Raw genomic sequence first — 23,000 nt, 5'->3', positions numbered from 1 at the left:
GTGGTGTGACTCACTTCTGGGGACCAAATTGGAACTTAGCCTCCAGGAGCTCGAACGGCCCCTTGTGCAACAGTGGCATAGTTAAGACTAGATGTCCAGGCTACAGCCATAGACCTGAGCCCTTTTTGCTTCAGCCTAAAAAGGCTGAATTTCAGCCTAGCTGTGCAACTGAAGCTCAGATTTAGGCTGGCAGATTTGGGCCAAGGTAAAGCCTGGCACAGTTTAAGCCAGGGTGAGACCTGGTATTTCTTATAGTTGATCCAGCCCTCAGTGTGATATAGGCCTGTTCCAGTTGCCCAGCTCAGGCCCAGTGTGATAGGCCTAGGCCTCCCTTTTGTCCTTTTTGTATTTTATGTCCCAACCAAGCAGTGTGGTGGGGCACTAATTGTAGTTCAGGCCCAAGCCAAGGTAGCCTGACCTGTTCTTCAAGCTTTTTTGCAGTTTTCTGCCCAGCAGTGCTGGGACTGAGACTAGGAAGTTTGGGGTGCGGTATGATGACGAAAGCTGCAGTTAACCCCTCAAAGCCACCATGTGGAAGTGGAGGTCACCACATCTCCAGGAGCAACAGAGCTCTGTGCAATGCAGAAGGACCCACGCTCTCAAGCAGCTACCCATGGCACAGTGAACCCAAGGAGCAGCTTGGGAGTTTCTGATGTAGGCCCCTCTAGAGCCCATTGATGAAGGGCAGGTATAGGGGTGCAGCCCCCCCCAAACTACCCATTGGGGATCCCCAAGTCCCAGACTGCCAAGGTATGGGTGAAGCCTCCCCCAAAAGGGTGCCACCTATAGACTTTGCTTTTTAATTAATAGTGTTTTAAAATTATATTTAATTTTTTCTTTTGTTTTGTTTTATTTTCTGTAATAAATTTGGGTGTTTGCGTTTATACTGCTTGCAAGAAGGGGTTCTGTTTGTGCGGGACACCCTAGTAACTCATTTAGTGTTTCCCAGGTGGCCTGGGTGGGGATTCAAGCCAAGGTAAAATATATTGAGGTACCCCCAAATGTGAACCTGGCCCTTTTTGCTGCCAACCAGTACCCAGCAGAAGGGTTACAAGATCAGTCTCTCCATTTATCTTGCCTTATTGATCACTGCAATACTACAGTATCAGTTGCAAAGGTAGGACTAATAACTCTTGCTGGACTGTCTCCAAAGACTCATATTGCTCAATGATCAGAAGGTTTTTGCTTTCATGATTTCAGTTAGCAGCTCTCACATTATCTAAAAACATGCACATACAATCCTGGCACAGAGAAACTCCATCTGATAGATCAGCTTGATGGCCAAAAGTTTCACATGTATTAAATACATGTCTTGTGCATCTCCCACTGGATGATAAAACTTCATCCACTGTTGATTCTATATACCTAAACACTTGTTGCCCCTGAAGCAAAAACATTTCACTGAAATCATTTAAAAAGAAAGAAAGAATGAACTTGCTCCTTTGCTACTAAATGCTTCCCTTTTCCAGAAATTGCAAGAGGCAGATAGTATTTGGGGCTCTAGGTCATTTCAAATGGCATTAAGGCCATGGTCAGGACTTAGAGAATAACACTGAAAATCTGATTTTTCCCTGCTTCTATTTTCTATGCTTGACTGAAACACCACGCAGACACAATAACTATTAGCGCCTCATTGAGTAGAGGTACTGAGCAGAATGACATTTGAAGGATCTAAGAGTCAATTCTGAGTCTGCTTTCATTACTGAGGGGGGCAGGTACACAAATAACAATTGAGGTTGGTAGAAAATAGAGGAGTAATCACAGATACTGTTGGGAACAGACTTAAAATACAGCATGAGGTTGATAAATTGCAGAAATAGAGTACAATCAATAAAATGAGATTAAAAAAGATGAATGTGAAATGACTCCTATCTAAAGAAAAAATCAAATGCATGAATACAGAATGTGGAAATAACTTGATATAGAAACGTAACGGATAATAAATTGTTTTAGAGTCATCAGTGTGACATTGTCACACACAAAGGCAAGTACTATATAGGATTTTATGAGTAGGAATATTTCTTGAACTGTCACATGTAAAACAAGCAGGGTATTTTTTTAGGTAAGTCTGCACTGATTAGGCATAAGTCTGAATATTATATTCATTTTAGGGCACTGTAATTCAAAGAGACATAGAAAAAACAGAAGGTAGTTCAAAGGAGAGCATGAAAAATGATAAAAGATTTGGAAAATAAGACATATGAGGCAAGATTAATAAAACTGAGCACATTCAGCTAGTGGGGAGAGAGGTCTGAAGAGAGATATAGCTGTCACCAAATATGTAAAGGGACTTTACAATAATTACATGGGTCATTATTCTAACCAGTCACCAAGGACAGAATGAAAAGTCACACACTAAGGCTGGAATGGAGGAAATGTGGATAGAGTGATTGGAAACATTTTACAGGAACTGTCATGTGAGATACTGCATGCATTTAACTGACTATGCACTTCTTTTATCAGCATAACTTTTATAGGCTGTTAGAAATGCTGTAGAGAAATTTGTTATTCTTTTCCTGGATGAAGGAATTTTTGTGGGTTCCTACCCTCTCTAAATCATATAATCTGGACCCTCTAAAACAGGGGTGGGAAATTATTTTGGCTAGAGGGCCACTTTTGATGAACTGTCAAGGTTGTAGCCCCACCCCTTAACAGGTGCCCTGCCTCCTGATCACCATCTTGAAACTGAAAGTCCCACCCCCTAACCCCTGAGGTCCCTGCTCCTCTTCCCCCAAGAAGCATTCCTTTTGGGAGCGGGTTTTACCACCTTGGAACCAGAAAAAAGTACAAATAATATACTAAAATTCAAACATCCAGTTAATATGTTAAAATAACATATATTAATTTAATTTTAAAAAATATTTTGTCTTGATTTACATGTGTTTGCATAGTGTATAAGGAGGTGATTGCATAATAGCTCAAAATGAAGTCTTACTCTTGTATATTGTGTGAGGCATGTTGGGGGGGTGTTTGTGGGATTTGGGGGGGTGTAAGTTTTGTAAAAGTGTGTTGTGGGGATATGAGGTTTGTTGTGGGGAGAGTGTGTGGGGGAGGCCCTGCCACATGCCCCCCTCCCATGGTGCACATCCTCCAGCACTGGTGGGAGCAGCAGCAGCAGGTGGCAGGCCCTTGGAGCGCTCCTGGCCCATGGCAGGCAGAGCCCCCCAGTAGCCTGCACCTCTGGCTGAATCCTGGGATGTGCACATGGTGGCAACGGAGCTGGCCCAGCCTGCTGGCGCAATCTTCAAGCCAGACTGAGTTGGCTCTGTGTCACTGCATGAGGCTCCTGGCACTGGAGGTGGAAGCTGAGCACCTTGGACTAGGTCAGGCTGACTCCATGCCTTCACATGGGGCTTCCAGCACTCTAGTAGGGAGCTGTACATGGAGGCATGGAGCCCACCCAGCCTGATGACACACAGACCAGGAGCCACGAGGAGCTGCGTGCCATCAGGGTGGGCAGCCTTCATGCCTCCACATATGGCTCCCCACCGGAGTGCTAGAAGCCCCATGTGGAGGCTCAGAGCTGGCTCGGACTGGCCCAATGGTGCACAGATCCCACCTGCAATGCCAGGAGCCCTGTGTGCTAGCATGGAGCCAGCCCAGTCCAGTTTGAAGGTGCATGCCAGCAGGCTGGACTGGCTTTGTGCTGCCACATGTAGCTCCTGGGATTCAGCTGGAGCCATGCACCACCAGGGGATTCTACCTGCCACTGCCCAGGAGTGTCCTAAGAGCCTGCTGCCTGCTGCTGCTGCCACCAATGGTGGGGACTGTGTGCTCTGGTAGGGAAACCTACACCCACTCACCAACTCCATCCCCACTCACCAACTCCATCCCCACCTCCACACTCACAAACCCCACCCGTCACCTCACCCCTCCTGCAGGCAGGAACTCCCCTCCCCACTCATCAGCTGTCCAGTCACATGCCATCACACTTGGTGCCTCCACATGGGGCTCCCAGATGGAGTTCTGGGAGCCTCATGGAGGTGGAGGCACAGAGGCTGCCCAGTCCAAACGGTGCATGACTGCTGAAAGCCCGCCTCCTGCCTGCTTTGAGAGAGGCAGCCGTGGGCCAGCAAAAATTGGTTTTTGGAGGGGCCCCACAGGCTGGATAGAATGGCCTGGTGGACCAGATCTGGCCTACAGGCCATATTTTGTCCAGCCCTGCTCTTAAACCTATTTTAGTCTAAATGAAGTTTAGGATGCCCTGCTCTTAAACCTATTTTAGTCTAAATGAAGTTTAGGATACATGGCTATCTCTGCCTTTAACAATTGTTTTCCTGAAAAATCTTGGACTACAGCCTTGTAAATACTCCATATACAAGTTGCCCTTTGAAGTCAATGGAATTTGTATGCACATAGGGTATAAGAATTAAACCCTTGGAAAGAGGTGCTGATGATAGAACTTTCAGAGACTCAAAAGTCAGGGACCAAGAGGGAAGGCATTTAGATATGTACGCCACTATCTGACTTTTAACTGCATGAGATTTGCTATCTTCTGCTACTCGCTGGAGAATTTGTTGGCACTTTTCATTGGCCCATTTGCTTTACAACTAGTCTTTATAACTAACGGTGCCTTCTGTATTAGAAGTCCTAGCAGGTTTGAAGAAAAAGAGATCAGTCAGTATGTGTTCACATTTCAAACATCCAGCTATACTACTTCACAAAAGAACCTTCAGCAATACACAGATAATTAGAAGACTGTAGAGACAGTCTGCTTCACATGACTGCAGGAGATGTCCTAGAATCCTAATAGGATTCACTCTAACAATCTGCACCATAGTAAATCTTTCTCTTTTTTTAGTTGTTTTATTTTTATGAGTCTTCCATTACTAAACAAACCACAAGACACAATAAATTGCACAGGAGGACAGTGGTCTGAAATTGTACTTTTAGAATGCTGGGGATTCAAAAAGTTCAGCAATACAAAGAGAGCTTGTTGTCAAAGGTAGCATTCAAAACAGTTGAAATGGCATAATAAAGTAGTACTTAATAAAGCAGTTTTACAATATGCCTAAGTACAGACATTCAAAAAGCACCAGGTAGAGTCAGTCACTGTTTTCTGTAAGCAATGTAGGTTAGGCCAGCAGTCATCAAAACTCATATTCACCCTTTGGTGGCGGAGGGCATGCAGGCTCCCTGCACTGGCTAAGGCCAGCAGGTTGGGCCATTCCTGTATGCCTCTCAGTGTGTCCCGAGGTCTCCCCAGGCTGCTGGAGACTGCTGAGTGCAGCCAAGCACCCAACCATCCCTCTGTCTGCTGTTGGAGGGGGGGGGTTGCAAAAAAATTGGGCTGCCTAACATGATGTCCTAATAAAATCAGAACCCCTTACCACTGTAGCTTTGATTTTCAAATTGTACGGGGGGGTCTCATCTCTTATGGGGTGGGGTCTCATCTCTTATGGGGGGCTCAGCCCTCCCGAAGTCCCCTGTAATTTGAACCTTGGGGCAAGGGCAAACAAGCCTCACTCCCCCTGATGCATCATCCATCAGCCACCAGCATCTGTCCGCTGCAGGTAGGCAGTGCTGGGGGGGTGAAAGGAGGCATCCCTGCACAAACCCCATCACGAAATACCCCATGATGTATGCACAGACCTGACACTGAACCCAGGAGAACCCCCATAAATGAGCACAACACCATGGGGCCTGACCAGGCTGCTGGACACAAGCAAGCATTACTCCCCCGCACTGTCTGCCTGCAGCTGACAGATGCCTGTGGCTGACAGATGATGTGGCAGGGGAGGAGGGAAAGCTCACCTGTGCTCTGAAGCCCAGTCAGGCTCTGCGGTACTGTGCCCGCTCATGGGGGTTCTCCTGGGCTCAGTGTCAGGTCTGCATGTACATCGTAGGGTGCTTCATGACAGAGGTCATGCAGGGACACATGGCTCCCTTGCCCTGCACGCCACGTGCCAGAGGCTGGGCTGTGGAAAGGGTTTGTGCTGTGAAGGGTCTACATGCTCGGCCAGAGGACCTGAGTGCGTGGCAAGTGCTAGCTTGCCTCCCTGCAATGTGGGGCTAGCAGGTGGCCACAAAGGAGCCTGGGATGCTGGCAGACAGCAACCTAATGTGCATCAATAGGGGATCTGGTACAGAAGTTCAATTCACTGATCTAACCTAAATTGATTATGTTTGAGTGCACATCGTATGTTAGACCAGGTTCTGTCATTTTAAAACCAATCTATGTGCACAGAACTTCTGTTCTGTTATGGGCATAGACCAGTTTCCTATCACTTATACTGGCAAAAGTGTAATATCAAAGGTCCTGCTATTGAAGCGCTATTAAATGTGCCAACCAACAGATTTCTAATATAGACATTTCTGGTTAAATGAGGTCTTCCTCTCAACATATCTTCTTTTTCTGTTTTTTCCTCCAGCCAGAGGTCACATCGTCAGGTTAAATTTTTGATGACATAATTTTCTCTGTGGTAACAACCTATTGTTATAAACACCATGTTTTATGATTTCACAGTCAAATTAAGAAGCAAAAAAAAGCCAGAATAGTGAGGGAAGAAAGCTTTTATTTCAAAGAGAGTTCAGGGAATACAGAAAATTTCAAGCAGAGAAAATTGCTTTCTGTTTAAATGTTCTTTTTTTAAGTTTGCCCCAGTGTGAAAGTCCCTTTTAAGAGTTATAATTTGGGTAATGATGCCTCTCCTATTTGAATACTCAGAAGGCTAATGAGGAAGCTTATCTATTTTTGGAACACTTCAGCAGAGTTAATACTAGATGTTTTTCAGCTAGAAGTAGGCTACATTGAACTCTGTTTGCTTCACACTGCGCCCAGCCCCCTCTTCTATGAATTTCTATAAAGTCACTCTAGAAACCAATATAAAGTTAAGATTTGCTCATTTACTACACAGCGTCAACCTGCCACCTACCAATACAACTCCTGACTGCACATGTTATAATTCCTCTTTATAAGCATTTATGTTTAAAGCAAAGTACTTACCAACATGAATGGACACAAACACAGTCAAGCAAGGTTATGCATCTGAATTTAAAACAAAAACAAGAAAAAGTGTTGAGAAATTAGTTAGCTTTCTAGACCCGGTCACTTATTTATTTGCAGCTAATTTAATATCTTTGATCCCTTACAGTCCCAGGTTATGCAAAGGCAGGTAGCCTTTCAGGAAAGGATGGTTTTTTGTGGTAGCTTGCTTTATTACACTAGCTCAGTGTTATTCAATGGTGTTCACTCTAGTAGGGGGATATACCCTGGAGGGTATATAGTTTGTAAGGCACATATATAGTTTGTTCCTGTTGACACTAAATGGATCACCATCTGTCTTAGCATACTGTACTCATACAAATATCTCCTAAGATAAGAGATTAACATAACAAGGTTCCTAGCAGTCTACCTCTCTTCTCTTTTGACAGGAAGTTTTCATTGCAGGAAAAATGAGGTTGGGGTGGTAGAGGCTTCTTTAATCTTATGAATTATAGAATCATAGAATCAATGAGTAGGAAAGGACCTAGACAGATCATCGAGTCCGACCCCCTGCCACAGGCAGGAAGGAGCACTGGGGGTGGGAGGGGTCATAAGACCCCAGCCAGGTGCCTATCCAGTCTCCTCTTGAAGATTTCCAGGGCAGGTGAGAGCACCACCTCTCTGGGAAGCCTATTCCAGGCTCTGGCCACCCTTACAGTGAAGTAGTTCTTCCTAATATCTAACCTAAACCTATCCTCCCTCAGCTTGTGCCCATTGTTCCTGGTGACTCCGAGGGGGGCCCTGGTGAACAGACTTTCCCCGGGTCCCTGCTGGTGGCCCCTGATAAGGTTGTAGGCAGCCACAAGATCCCCCTCAGTCTCCTCTTGCGGAGACTGAAGAGATTCAGGTCCCTCAGCCTCTGCTCATAGGGCTGGCCACGGGGGCCCTCAACCATACGAGTGGCCTCCTCGGGACCCTCTCCCAGTTCTCCACATCCCTCTTGCAGTGCGGCGCCCAGAACTGGACACAGTACTCCAGCTGCGGCCTGACCAGAGCTGCATAGAGGGAGAGCAAGACCTCTCTGGATCTGTTAGCGATGCCCCTGTTGATGCATGACAGGGTGTGGTTGGCTCTGCCTATTGCTTCGTCGCATTGGTGACTCATATTCATCCTGGAGTCAATACTGACTCCAAGATCCCTCTCTGCTTCTGTGCTGCTGAGGGGGTCAGCCCCTAACCTATAACCATAATGCTGGTTCCCTCTCCCCAGGCGCAGCACCCTGCACTTGTCCTTGTTGAATCGCGTCCTGTTCAGATCCGCCTACTTCTCCAACCTATCCAGGTCTGCCTGGATGCGGTCCCTGCCTGCCAGTCTATTCACTTTACCCCACAGCTTGATGTCATCAGCACACTTGAACAGGGTGCACTCCACATGGACGAGGAAAAGTCATAAACTGACCAACAAACCATCTCAGAAAGAATTTTTCTGCTTTCACCCCTCCCCCCATGACTCCAAATAAGGTTGCACTAGGACAGCAGTGTCCACCCTTTTTAAGCTTCAGTCACCTTTCGGAAAATTCTCTCTCTTCCCTTTCACTCTTTTTTTTTTACAACAGAAAATAGAGCAATTCTTCCATTGCAAAGAACTCAGAAGGACCACAACAGATCAAAATGTTTTTGACACTATGGATTCCTATTTGAAATCTCTGGGTTTCTTATGAATCCTATGTAGATGTTTGCACCCTAATAGTGCTGGTATCAATACTCTGGTTGAGACTTAGGGGATGCATTCTTTAATGGATTCCTCTGTACAACATTGACAATTGTCATAGATCAAATTCTGAACTATAGATGGACCCCTAATTCTGTTCCTGTAGGAGAATTCCTATAATGGAAATGAATTCACCCAGGACATGGTAACTAATATTGTATTTAATTAGTACTTTTCATCCCAAGGAATCTCACTGCATGTTACATGAGAGACACAAAATCACTTTCCTGAACTTAAATGCAACAGAGACTTGGGTTTCCAATGCAGACTTATTAATTTATATATAATCCTGATCCATAGTACAAATAAATAAATGAACAGTATCAGTTAGATTCTCTCTTCATTATTAATTTGCTCCCAAAACCAAAACAAAGTTAAAGTTGCAATTATTTGCATCAGGATTACTCTAGTTTCAGGAATAAATCAAATAAGTTGTCCAGGTTTTAGGGCGGTATCTTCTTTTAATGAAATCCAAAACAGAAAGTCCATGAGCTAGAAATTGCCATGTATTTGTACTGAATACCAGGCCTACATCCTAAGTACTATACACTAGGGGTCACTATAATAATTTTTTAAAAATGCTAACTAGCAGGCAAGCCAAGATCTAATGTGTACCTGTGATTCTAAATGAATAGCAACAGCGATTTAAATTATAATTTACTTAATTCCATGTAAAATATGTTAAATACAGGCTACATGATTAACAGAAAATTAAAACCCATAAAGAGGCTTAGAAAATATGGGTGAGTAGGAAAAATCATTTATTTCTAATGACCTCTTCGCTTCCATCAGTTTAACTGGATCTGAAAAACACTGCCATCTTCAGTAGACTTCTGTGTTGTGTACTACTTAATTTCTCTTTCTTTAGTATAGAAGTAGGTGGGCTGATCTTCCCAAAAAATGGACGCACCTGAGCCACTCTTGACCAGGTCCCAGATACAGAGATAAATACTGCTTTCTGGCCTCTTCCTCAAGGCAACTCTGCAGGAGTTCTACTACAGGTCAAGAGGAATAAATGGACCTCAGGTTTTTCACTCAGCTGTTAGCATAGTGCACATGAAGTCAAGTTAAATAAAACAAAGGAGCAGCTTAGATGTTAACTGCAGTAAACATATCCCAAATCTCACTATGTAATGTGCTCTTTTGACCTAGTAGAGCCAGGATTTGCTGAACAACACATCACTGTTTCTGATTAACCTGAATTGATTGGTGACTTTTCAACGAAATGGGGGAGAGGAATTGGGAACTCCTGCAGAAACTTGTTGGTTTTGACACAAGTTTTCTTGGGCAGGTTTCTGACCTTGGATGTGGGAGAACTATTTTCAAGCCCCTGCTCTGCCTGATTCATAGCTGATGAGGCCAGGATAGGACCATGGCTGTTATGCAATCTGACCTCCCAAATAATGCAAGCAATAGGATCTCCCTGTATTCATTTTTGTTTGACTAGATCTTATCTTTTATAATGTATGCATCTCTAGCACAGCGATTACTTGGGTTGTGGGAGACCCACATTCTGGCCTCTGCTCTGAATCAGGCAGAGCCATTGCTTAATATTTGTTTACATAGACACAATCAAGTAGAGCAAGGAGTGAACCTGAATCACCCGCATCCAGGTAAGCATCCTAGCTGCTGGGCTATTCTGAAAACCCAGCAGTATTTTTTTGCCAGGTAGAATTCACATTCTGCAACTGTCCCATCTATTAACGAAGGCTCATTTACCAGAATATCATCAGTCTCCTCTCCAAACAATCTGTGCTTCACATCTTCCAACCCATAATGAACACAGAAGAGCCAAGCAAGTGGAGTAGGGTGGGATGTGGGGGGGCAGGGTACAATAATGTTGTGCCCTGCCATTAGAGGTTGTGACCACACTGTAAAGTGAAAAGCTTTGTACTCTTTAATCATAAACGTGACGTGTACAAATGCCCAAAGTCTGCAGTCAGGTTTAGTTGCTAGGAAATCCCAACTGGGAAACCAGTGGATCAGAAGTATGCACAGATGTCACTGCTATTTTGTTGCCTAAAACTGCTCCTCATTTAACTTTGCACAGCGGCTTCCTAGATCCCTCCCAACACTGTTTGGGGAGTGCAAGGGGAGGGGATGGAACTGGCAACAGCATTTGTTAATTACAAACTGTGCCTGTTTAATATGGCATCCTGCTCTTGAGCACATGTTGTACTATTGTATTTTTCCCTCCTCTTCAGCATGATGATGCAGGGACAAAAACTGCATGTCAACCTGTCTCTTGATATTTGTATCACGATATTATAAGTAACCCTGCTATTGTTTACTTGTTTGGCTACGGCTGTGTTCAGGGTTCAAGTTACATTGCAACTTTTGGGGGGGTCTGCAATGGTGGAAGCCAGAAGCCGGAAGGAGCTGCTGCCACTACCTAAGGCACAGGGCAGGTCAGGGTGCGTTCTTGTCTCTTATGGAGGGGCTCAGCCCTCCAGAGTTCCCCCCATAATTCGAACCCTTATGTTCTGTAACAGCAACTCTGTGCATTCCTTCTCTTACCCCTGTTAGTATGCATCTTCAGAAGTTGCGGGGGGGGGGGGTCCTCACACCTGTTTTTACTGTTTGTGGACTTGGGTTTTACTGTTTGGGGTTAAAGTGTGCAATTGTAAAGGGTCAGTGGATTAGACTGGGCCTGAGTGCAGACATTTAGTGGAGTTAGGGGCAGGTTAGCAACTCGGAACTATAAAAATCCCATGCACATAGATCAGTCTAAAAATAGTCACCTGATTTAAGGTAAGTTGGGATGTGGGGGGTAGCAGAGAGAGGGTTGGGGAATGGAGGGCAAGCAGGCTGGGAAGGGGGATTGGAGGGACAGGCATGATCCACTGGAGTGATGGGGGAGCAGGCAGTGTCTGCAGGGAGATGGGGGGGAAGAGGGGGGTGCAATCTGCAGGGGAATGGGGGGCAGGCATAATTCATGGGAGCGACTGGGAGGCAGGCAGGGTCTGAAGGGGGTTGCTGGGGTCCAGCAGGGTTTGGTGGGATTGGGGGGGGGACACTTGTGGCATTTAGAGGAGGACTTGGCGGGATCAAAGGCTATTTTTAGCCCTCAAACTCCCCCAGCAAACTTACCTCCTATCCCTCCTGCCTCACCCCCACTGATACTTACCTTCTTAGCTCCCAGCAGCAGTGAACAATGATAAAACTGATACCCTGAGCAGCTTGTGGCATAGAGATTTGGGGGGGGCAGGAGGGGGCTGGTCCACAATGCGGGGGGGCAGGAGCAAGGGGCTGGAGACACTAAAAGTAGCCCAGGGGCAGGTAGGAAAAGCACAGCCCTGGGACTGCACAGGTAATTGTACTGAAGTTCAATGCACCAGTCTAACCTAGATCAATTAAGTCTGGTTGTATGTCAATCCAAGTCTATCTTAGACTGTGTTCCACCATTTTTAGACTGGTCTATCTGTGCAGTACTTCTTTACACTTACAGGTTTAGATTGATTTCTGATCACTGAAATCGGATCTAAGCCTCAGGTCTGCATCTGGGTGAATTAAGTTAAATCAGGTGGCCATTTTTCATGTGATCTAACCTTCCCCTAAACCCCATGAATCTCTGTATTTAGCCTGCATCCCTATCAGCCTGCCCTTCCAAAACTGTGAAGACTATAGGCATATAAACTTTGCTACAAGAAAGATCCCCAAAAGGTCAGTGTTCACTATGAGAGCTGCAGTGGGGTGGCCCTCAATTTTAGTGCAGATTAAGGTGGGTGTGTGAGGAGCAGAAGATACTCTGGACAGGAGTTATTCCTTGGATAATCCTGTGAGTTATCTATTTCTCAGTGAGAAGCGATTGTGAGTGCAGGTCCATATAGTGGGTTCAGATAAAACCTGATACTCATGATGATTGAAAATCTCTGAACTTGCTGATGAAGTAGATCAGGATCTAAAAGAGGTGGGGTTGCACAGGTACCCCAAAGAGCATCAGCAACTGGGTGGCAGCAACCCCTGGCAGCAGCGTGAAAGAGTGGCAGTGACCCCTGGCAGCAATCCCCAGTAGCAGAATGGCAGCAGCAGGCCTCCCTGCTCAGGACTTTCTACTTTGTCTGGTGTAGGTGGTAGATCACCAGAGCAGAGTGGCAACCCCTGACAGCAAGAAACAGTGGAGTCTTCTGGGCTGGGTCTCCATACCCAGCACCTGCCAGGTTGGCTGGCATAAGTGGTAAAGCCTCCAGACAGCAGCCCTGAGTGAATCTTCCTTCCCAGCTAAGTGGGGTAGGTGGTAGCTCCCCTGGATTTGTTTGCCCATGAATAAGACACTCTTAACTGTTTGGAGTCTCAGTTAATGCTCAGTAGTTAAGGTTTTCTTTAAGGCTGTGTATTTGTTCCCTTTGCCCCTGTAATAAACCTTGTTTTATTTGAGTAGTTTTGTTTTAGTTTTCCCAGGTTTTGAGGTAGGGGCTTGAGCCAGATTTAAGAAGTCAGTGTTAAGGCCCTGAATCTGTCCCCAGTGCCTGGCAGAAGGGCCACACATGATACCATTTAAATCTATTCTTCCCCATACCCATAATCAGTGTTTTTCAACCTTTGGTCACGCCATGGCTAAGGGAACTGCAACAGATGACTATGTTCAATTAAAAGTAAGTCAATACCCACATTACAATTCTAAGGGGTCCACACCTCCATTCAAAATGTTTTAGGGGTCCACAAATGAAAAAAGGTTGAAAACCACTGCCCTGAATTAGATGATACATTTAATTCCTGATTCAGCAATGTAATCTGTTTAGGGCCTGTTTTCTGATGATTCATGACATGTTTCCTGTTTTGTTTCCTTTATAGCTTCATGGTTCCTGATGATTCTGCACATCTTCACATGGCACATCCTGCCCAGGGGTTTCTTATCAGAATCGTCAACAGCATATTTTGTCAGCTGCACCTCCTCATTGTGTTTTATTTCCAGCTGAAGACACATCTTTCACATTCTTTGCTGTATGGCATTATTTTTTGCCATTCCCTTAAGCTTCCTCATTTCTTTCTTTCACTGGGTCAAGTGGTACACGAGGAAGTAAACTGGAAAATTATTTTTCTGGAAAGCAGGACTAGAAGCCAAGTGCACACTGAAGAATCTTAGAAACTAGACTTAGAAAGACATGTTATATTTTCTTTTACCTTCATGCCTGTGCACATTTGCTTCTTCTTGTATATTTCATAGTTTTTTTATTCAGGCCAACTTTAATATTGCAAGTGATAGAGACTTTGCCACTGGAAAGACCATCCTAAAGCCTAATAGGATTTCCAGGATTTTTGACCTACAGTTTTTTTCTTTTGTAACTGTAAGCCCATTATCTCTTTAATTAAAGCACCATCTTCACAAGATAATTAAAAAGATCTGGAGAGGGGAAAGAATGTCCTAGCAATGGAAACAGGCAATAATATGCCCAATTCACAAGAAAGGTGATCGAAGAGTGTAATAACTATTGAGGTATCTCCTTATTGTGCACAGAATTTCTCAACTGCTGCTAAAGCAATTGCTTCCATGTGTGCAAGAAATTGTGGGAGAGTACTAGTGTGGATTCAAAAAAAGATGGATCAATTTGTGATCAGATATTTTCAGTGAGATTGTTGCTGGAAAAGAAATGGGAAGTTGCAAAAGATGTACATGAATTTTATATAGACACCGTCAAACCTTGTTATAGTATTAGAAGAGAGTCACTGTGGTCAATTATGGTGAGGTTTGGAATTCCCAAAAATTGGTACACCTTACTAAGATGTGAACTGAAAGATCAGGGAGTTATGTGAGAATCAAGGGAATGCTATCAGACCCAATGGAAATCAACAGCAGGCTCAAGCAAGGGGGACGCATTGTCACCAATGCTTGAGAAGATTAAAAGAGCCACTCAGCTTGATACTTGAGAAGATTAAAAGAACCACTGAAGAAGAATGAAAAGGTTTTCAGCTGAATGGATTGCACCAGGTATTTAAGTATATAGATGATACCTACCTAGTAGAAGAGGAAGTGGTAATGGCACAAAAGAATACAGAGATCATAGAATTAAACACCGAAGAAGTTGATTTTGCTATCAATGTCAGCAAGACCAGACACCTGATTACATCCAAAAATAAACCTCAGGATCACAGGAAGATAAAGATAGGGAATGACAATGTGGAAAAAGTAGGAAAGTTTAAATATTTAGAAACAATAATCACTAACAATAATCAATCACTGAAGAAATCAAGGCAAGGATTACTGTGCTTCTATATGCCTGGTGAGCCTGGATAAAATAATAACAGAGGAAAGATCTCAAGGTACTTCCACAGGTCGTGCTGCCAGCAGGGCTCTGGCTTCTTTGGCCCTGGGATATACTTCCAAGAAGGACTGTGGGGAAGAGATGGGATCCACCTGATGAAGAGAGTGAAGAGCGTTTTCACAGACATGATCACTAACCTAGTGAGGAGGGCTTTAAACTAGGTTTGCCAGAGGGCGGAGACGAAAGCCCTGAGGTAAGTAGGGAAGGAGGAGAGAGTGCGTGCCTTGCATCGTCCCTGGCAAAAGCCCAGCACAGCCAGGCATCTCCTCCAGAGGTGTGGCACTGGGGAGGGCAAGGGGGGAAGCACGTGGCCCCCCGATGTGTGCATGGGGCAAGGGCGGCCTCAGCTGTGGGCTGAGCTCTGCCTGCTTCCTGCCTGCACACCTCGCTGTTACCTTTGAAAGCAGCATGGCTCCACATGCGTCCCGCCACTGAGCAGGCTAGGAAGTGAGGCACAAGGTGCTGCACTGCACTGCTTTCAAAGGCGGAAGTGAGGCACGCAGGCAGTGAACAGACAGATCCCAGCCCACAGCTGTACCCCACCCTTGCCCCATGCCCCACCTTGGCTCCCTGGCACCACACCTCTGGAGGAGGCGCAAGGCTCTGATTGTCCCATGACCTGGCCCAGCCAGTGCCCCATTCACTATGAATGGGGCCCTGGCCAAGCCGGGTCATGAGGCAACCAGAGCCCAGCAGCTCATTCAGGGGTGCAGCACAGGGTAGCCAAGGAGGGGGTCATTTATTTCAGTAAACTAAACCACAAAAAGGAAACTTACAAGAAGTGGTAGTGAAAACTTAGACAAATAACTAAGGAAGAATATAAAAGCATTGCTCAGGCTTGCAGTGATAAAGTTGGGAAGGCCAAAGCACAATTGGAGTTGCAGCTAGCAAGGAATGTGAAGGGTAACAAGAAGCGTTTCTACAAGTATGTTGATACCAAGAGGAGGATCATGGAAAGTGTGGGTCCCATAATGAATGGGGGAGGCAATCTTGTGACAAAGGATGTAGAAAAGGCTGAAGTGTTCAATGCCTTTTTTGCCACAGTCTTCACAGGAAAGCTCAGCTCCCAGAACACTGCACTGGGCAGCACAGTTTGTGGATGAGGGGAGCAGCCCTCAGTGGTGAAAGAACAGGTTAGGGACTATTTAGAAAAGCTGGATGTGTACAAGTCCATGGGGCCAGATGGGATGCACCCAAGGATGCTGAGGGAATGGGCTGATGTGATTGCAGAATCACTGGCCATCGTGTTTGAAAGCTCATTGTGATCAGAAGAGGTCCCAGACGACTAGAAAAGGGCAAACAGTACCCATATTTAAGAAAGGTAAAAAGGAGGATGCAGGGAACTATAGACTAATCAGCCTCAGCTCATTCCCTGGAAAAATCATGGAGAAGATCCTCAAGGAATCCATTTCTAAGCAGTTAGAGGAGAAAAAGGTGATTAGGAACAGTCAGCATGGATTCACCAAGGGCAAGTCATACCTGACCAACCTGATTGCCTATGACAAGGTGACTGGCTCCATGGATGCGGGGAGACTGGTGGATGTGGTATACCTTGATTTTAGCAAAGCAAGGCCCCAGTCCCCAGCTTTGAGCTAGGGGTTGAGCTAGATGACCTCCTGAGGTCCCTCCCAGCCCTAATTTTCTATGATCTATGATTCTATGAAAATCCAGCTTTATAATCCAATTGTTAAACCTGTCCTTTTATAGATACAGTCTCCCACAACATTCTCACAGGTATGATAAGGAAGTATGGGTTGGATGAATGCACTGTAAATTGGACAGAAAACAGGCTGGAGCATCAGGCTCAGAGAGTAGTAATCAATGGCTCAATATCTAGTTGGCAGCTGTTATCAAGTGGAGTGCCACAGGGATTGGTCCAAGGGCTGGTTTTGTTCTGTGTCTTCATCAACGACCTGGAAGATGGCATAGAGTGCACCCTCAGCAAGTTTGCAGGTGAAACCAAACTGGGGAAGTAGTAGATAAACTGAAGGGTAGGGCTAGGATTCAGAGTGACCGAGACAAATTGGAGGATTGGGCCAAGAAGAATCTCATGAGGTTCAACAAGGACAAGTGCAAAGTCCTATACTGAGGACGGAACAATCCTATGAATCATCACCGGTCGGGGGGATGACTGGCTGGGCAGGAGTTCTGCAGAAAAGAACCTGGGGGTTACAGTGGACAATAAGCTGAATATGAGCCAGCAGTGTGCCCTTGTTGCCAAGAAAGCTAACAGCATACTAGGCTGCATTGGTAGGTGTGTTGCCAGAAGGTCAAGAGAAGTGATAATTCCCCTCTATTCAGCACTAGTGAGGCCACATTTGGAGTACTGTGTTCAGTTTTGGGCACCCCACTAACAGAAAAGCTGTGGACAAATTGGAGAGACTCCAGCAGAGGGCAACAAAAATTGTTTGGGGACAGGGACACATGATTCAGGAAGAGAAGCTGAGGGAACTGGGCTTATTTAGTCTAGAAAAAAGAAGACTGAGAGGTGGGATTTAATATCAGCCTTCAACTACCTGAATGGGGGTTCCAAAGAATGGAGCCAGACTGTTCTCAGTGGTGGCAAATGGCAGAACAAGGAGCAATAGTCTCAAGTTGCAGCAAGGGAAGTTAAGGTTAGATATTAGGAAGAACTTTCTCACTAGGAAGGTAGTAAAACGCTGGGACAAATTACTCAGAGAGGTGGTAGAAACTCCATCCTTGGAAGTTTTCAAGATCTAGCTAGGAAAAGCTTTAGCTGAGATGACCTAGTTGGGGATGGTCCTGCTTTAAGCTGGGGGTTGAGCTAGATGACCTCCTGAGGTCCCTTCCAACCCTAATTTTCTACAATCTATGATTCTATGAAAATCCAGCTTTATAATCCAATTGTTAAACCTGTCCTTTTATAGATGTGAATTCTGGATTCTGACAAAGGCAAATGGTAAAGAGGCTGCAAGTGTGTGAAAACGAAGTCCTAAGGAAAATATTTGATACAGTACAAGAAAACAGAGTATGGAGAAGACATGATCAAGAGTGTGTAGACCTTTATGAAAGACCTGATTTCTTGAGCAAGATAAGAGAGTAGAGAATGAAATGGGAAGGTTATCTTGCAAGAACTGATAAGAGAAGGCATGTGAGGCAGATTTTGGAAGCTGAATCAGACTGCAAGGTAAACCAAGGCAACATGGGAAGATAACATAAAAACTGATCTGGAAGGGATATGCAAAGATGCGCCAAGGTGGAAAGAGATTGAGCAAGATGGGAAGAGATTAAATTCTTTGGTTAAGACAGTTGTAGCCTCTTGAGGCCTGTAAGACCAGAGAGAGAGAAACCCATTATCCCTAGATGTTCTGTCTCCTCCTCCTACCTCTCTGATCACCCTAAGTTGTTCTTCATCATCTCTAACATCAACGCCATTTTACTATTCGTACATTATTTTCTCCTTTCCCCACTTCCATCATACCTCCATAACCTCATTATCTCAGTATTTTCACAGGCAGCTGAATTTCATTGGAGTTTTTATAGCTATCTTATGTTATAATTTCGTATCTAGTTTATCCTATGTCTGCTGTTGCTACTAGCTCCTTTTCAGAATTACTGTTTCCCAAAGCTTTTTCCTCACCTTGGATATACGTTTTCAAATATTTCCCCAGAAATGGTCGTGTGGATCATTTCCAAACTGAATCTTGGTTAGATGCCCTTCTCCAGGTCTCTAGATTCCTGGACAAGTACCTAACCACTTAGCTATTCAGACTAAAACATGACAGGGTCCTTTCCCTCCCCTTCCCCCTTCCATGCTGCCATCTATCCCCATTTTTCCAGACAGTGGTCAGGTACATGTGTACAGAACTGCACACTTACCTGGCCAGTGTGTAGCAGGTCCATAACAAAGACAGCTGAAAAAGCCCAGACACATGGTTTAAAAATTGCCACATAAGCACACAGTAAAATAGAAGTCTACCGTAACTGTGTAATCAATAATTCTTAACCAGTGTCCCATGAAATCCTTTTAAGGATGCCACAGGGCATCAAATGATATTAGCAGCACTGCTAATTGTGAAAAAACTTCACGTGATTCACAAGATAAACCCAGAGGGCGCATTCAAACATGCAAGCACATGCGCTTGCAGCAGCTCAAACAGAAGCAGTGCAAAGTTGAGCCAGGGCTTTTTGCCTCAGCGCACATGCTTGGACATGCACTTTGTTGTGGAGCAAATTGTGCCACTTGGGCAAAATAACCCTGCCTGGCTCCTCCCAGATCTGCAGCCAAAGGGAGCTAAAGCCCAGGACCAGCACCTGTGCTGTCCCTAGCAGTATAAAAAGCTGCCCTGTCCTGGCCCCATCAGTACAAAAAGCTGCCCTGGCAAGTAACTCAGGGCTACTCGCTCTCAGGAGCTTCTGGGGCCCAGCCAATTGGTAGCTGGGGACACTACCCCTTGTGCCAGCTGGACTGCTGAAGCAGCCCTGAGAGTCCCCTGCACCCTGTACCCACTGCAGAGGTCTGGCAGTGGGGACTTCTGCCTGGCTGTGACCTGCTGTGCACCTGCCAGACCGGGATGAGGCATCTGCCCCTCTGGGCCAGCTGTCAGTAAGCTGTGGTTGCATGGTTGACTTCTGTACTGCCCAATGTTCCCTCTAAGGTGCAGTGATCTGTGAGTGCTCTGCTTCGGTCCCACCCTGCCCCCTTTCGCTGAACCTGGATCTGGACTACACTAAGCCTAATAGACTAGAATCCTAATTTAATGGATCCTCACCATTATTCTTGGGGTTAGGGGCCCCACAAAGGGCAGGGGAACCCTATAGGCAGTGCAGCTTCTGTGGGGACACAGGGGTCCCCTATAAGGGAGCATGAACACTGGATGTTGTCTATAGGATTCATAGATTGTAAGGGCTGGAAGGGATCCCAAATCCATGTTTTAAAATACCCCAAAATCCATGTTTTTCCACAATTAAAACAAAAGACCACTCTACACACACATACACACATATATATATATAGAGAGAGAGAGAGAGAGAGAGAGACACAGCAATCAGTTGGGCAATGCTTTATTGGTATATTTACAATGTTAAAGCAATGTGGAAGTCTCCCTTTGTCTCTATCATCATGATAAAATAAATTCTAAATACCTATACATCTTGATGTGTACTTTTGGTTTTCTTTGCACGTGATGAGTGTGTGATGGAGGGATGTGGTATTTGCAGGAAAGGGGTAGGAAGGGGTGTGGGGGAAGGCAGGTGGATGTGTGTGGAGGGACGTGGGTTGGTGTGTGCGTAGGTGTGGGGCGATTGCTGGGGGGACTGTGGGTGTGGGAGACCTTGTGGCTGGGCTGGGCCCATAGTGGCAGGACCCGGCACAGTGCACGGGGACCATGCACTGTGCCCAGATGGGTCCTGCCAGCCCTGGGGCTGCTCCTGCCTTCTGGCCAGCCCAGCCAAGCAACAGGAGCATACTCAGGGCCGGCAAGACCCATCTGGGCATGGAGCATGGTCCCCATGTGCCACGCCGGGTCCTGCCACCATGGGAACAGCCTGGCCAGGTGGCAGAAGGGCTCCAGGGCCGGCAGGGGGTGGCGTGCAGTCCCTGCATGCTGCACTGCATCCTACCTTTGCCCTACTGTGCCTGCGGGGGGGGTGGCATGCGGTGGGACCTGGGCCATCCCCGTGTGGCTTGCTAGTCCAGCTTTGCACCAGAGAGGGTCACATGGCTCCAGGAGGCACGGGTCCTGTGCATGCCTCCCATAGCCCTGTGACCCGTTCCAGTGCGAAGCCAGACTAGCAAGCTGCATGGGGCTAGACCAGGTCCATACCCCCTGCAGCCCCAGAGGCATCCCCCCTGCCACTCCCCAAACCCGCCCACATCCCCGTGCCACCTCCTCACCCACCCATACCCATGAACCCCGCCTCCACTTACCTTGAACAGTGCTGGGGGCCAGAGGCAGAAGGGGAATGAAAGAGATGCTCTGGCTGACACCAGAGCATCTCTTTTGAAGGACTGACTCCCTGGCATGGTCTGGGACCGTGCCTTGCTCCACTCTTCTGCGGAGCGGTTTTTTAGACCCCTGGGTATCCATGGATTTAATTTTCTCCCCATGCTGCAAACTTGCTGCATAGGGAACAGTTTTCATTCCTGCACATGCCTCTTGCCCCGCCTCAAAGGGGTTTGAGATGGGGCAAGAGGCACATGCATGCTCATCTGGACTCGCCCAGAGATTTCAAATAGGAATTCATAAAAATCAAAACAATTCTGATTTGTTGTGATCTTTTTGAGTTCATTGCAGCAGACAAACTGCTCTACTATTTTACTGTAGTCAAAAAAGAGTGAAAGCTAAGCATTTTCTGAGTGGTGCTTTGAGTCTAATGAGGTTGAGAATAACTGACGTAGATTTTTTCCAACAAGTACCTTTGTGTTTTCTCTTGTACTATGTCCTTTTTGTAGAAAGTTTCTTTTATAACTAGCCATGAAGTTACCTCACTGTCTCCTCCACATCCATTCTTAAAACAGGCTTCAAAAGCAACCAACCGGATGAGAGCATAGCACTATCCTTCACTTCTCTAGCACATAATGATTTGTTCTACTAGGCTAGGGATGGAAGTTACACAAGTGATTGGAAACCAGTTCAAATCTGTAACACAACAGAAGTTCAGTGTGCATAAACCACTTTCAAAGTGGCCAAAATTGGTTTAAGATAAACCTGGATGGATGGAGTATTAGACTTAACTGATTTACATTAAATTGATTTATTGAACTTCTGTCTCAGATCCCCTCCAGATTCAAGTTAACTCACAGTCCCCCAGCAACCCAGGATACTTTACACGTCCCCTACAACCACTCCCCACTTGCAGGGCAGGTGGGCTAGTCTTGGCCCAAGCTGTCTGCTCCAGCCCAGCAGGGAGGTGTGCTCTAGCACCCCATGGCTTCTGGCCTGGGCCACTGCAGGCATGTGGCTGTATTTCCAGAATCAAAAGTGAATGTCTGTTCACTTGCTTATTGGTTCAATCTATTCAGCTTAGACTAACATGTGAAGATTGAATCAATTCGGCCTCAGACTTTTTAACAACTGTACTTAGTCCTAATGGCCAAATTGAAAGACTCAGAAAAGATTGAAAAATGGCTTTATTATTTGTAATATAATTATGAGGGTGGTCAGGCACTGCCACAGGCTACTTGGAATCTGCATCCCTGGAAAGTTTAAAGAGCAGATTGGATAAACATGTGGCTAGGATGTTTTAGTTTAGGGCTGTCCAAATAACTCCACTATAGGCTGCATGCTCCCAGTGGGCCACCAAGTCCTGGTGTCACCTGGCCACCACTCCCACCAGGGAGCTGCTGGGCTCCCTCTCCCTCCTCTGGCTGCTGCTTCCTGCCTCAACCCCAGAGGGTGGAGCAATGTGGTATGCTGTGCAGGGAGCGTAGGGTGAGTCTGGGGGAATGGAGGAAGGACGTTGTACCCACATGATGCAGAGGTGAGGGGGCATAGTGCAGCAGTGGAAGGGGTGTGCACCTAGGCGTGTAGTGCAGGATAGTGGGAGCTTCCACAAGGCGTGTAGCCCAGTGGTCTATGTCTTGCCCATGGAGACCCCTGCTGGTGTAACCCCTAGGGCACATGGCCCCTGGGGGCTTAGAAGTTGGGCAGCACTGGTTTAGCTGGGTTGATTCTGCTCTGAGGAGAGAACTGGATGAGATGACCTCATGAGGTCCCTCCTTCAGGCCTGCTTTCCTATGATCTGGTATTCTCTTTGTGTTGTGCCATCTCTCCCATTTACCTTTGTGGGAATTCCACATACTCATGAAGAGAATAAATAGCCCTAAAATGTGGGCAGCACTGTCAAGAATTTGCCATGACTAGATGAAAAAAAATGTAGGCTGCAAAATATGACGTTCCAAACCATCTGAGCAATGAGGTTTGGGAGCAGTTTGCCAATTGGAGTAGTAGGAACCAAAAACCTAACTAATTTTCAAATGCAATTTATCTGGTTTACGAGGGGGATTGTATGACGGAGTTGCCATAGCAACAGCAGGGGATTTGATTCTGTGGCCCTGGAGGTCCCTTCCAGGCCCATGC

Source organism: Crocodylus porosus, unplaced genomic scaffold (assembly GCF_001723895.1).
Source record: "Crocodylus porosus isolate Cpor-Errol unplaced genomic scaffold, CroPor_comp1, whole genome shotgun sequence".
Classification (NCBI taxonomy): domain Eukaryota; kingdom Metazoa; phylum Chordata; order Crocodylia; family Crocodylidae; genus Crocodylus; species Crocodylus porosus.
Note: the sequence above shows the minus strand (reverse complement) of the source record.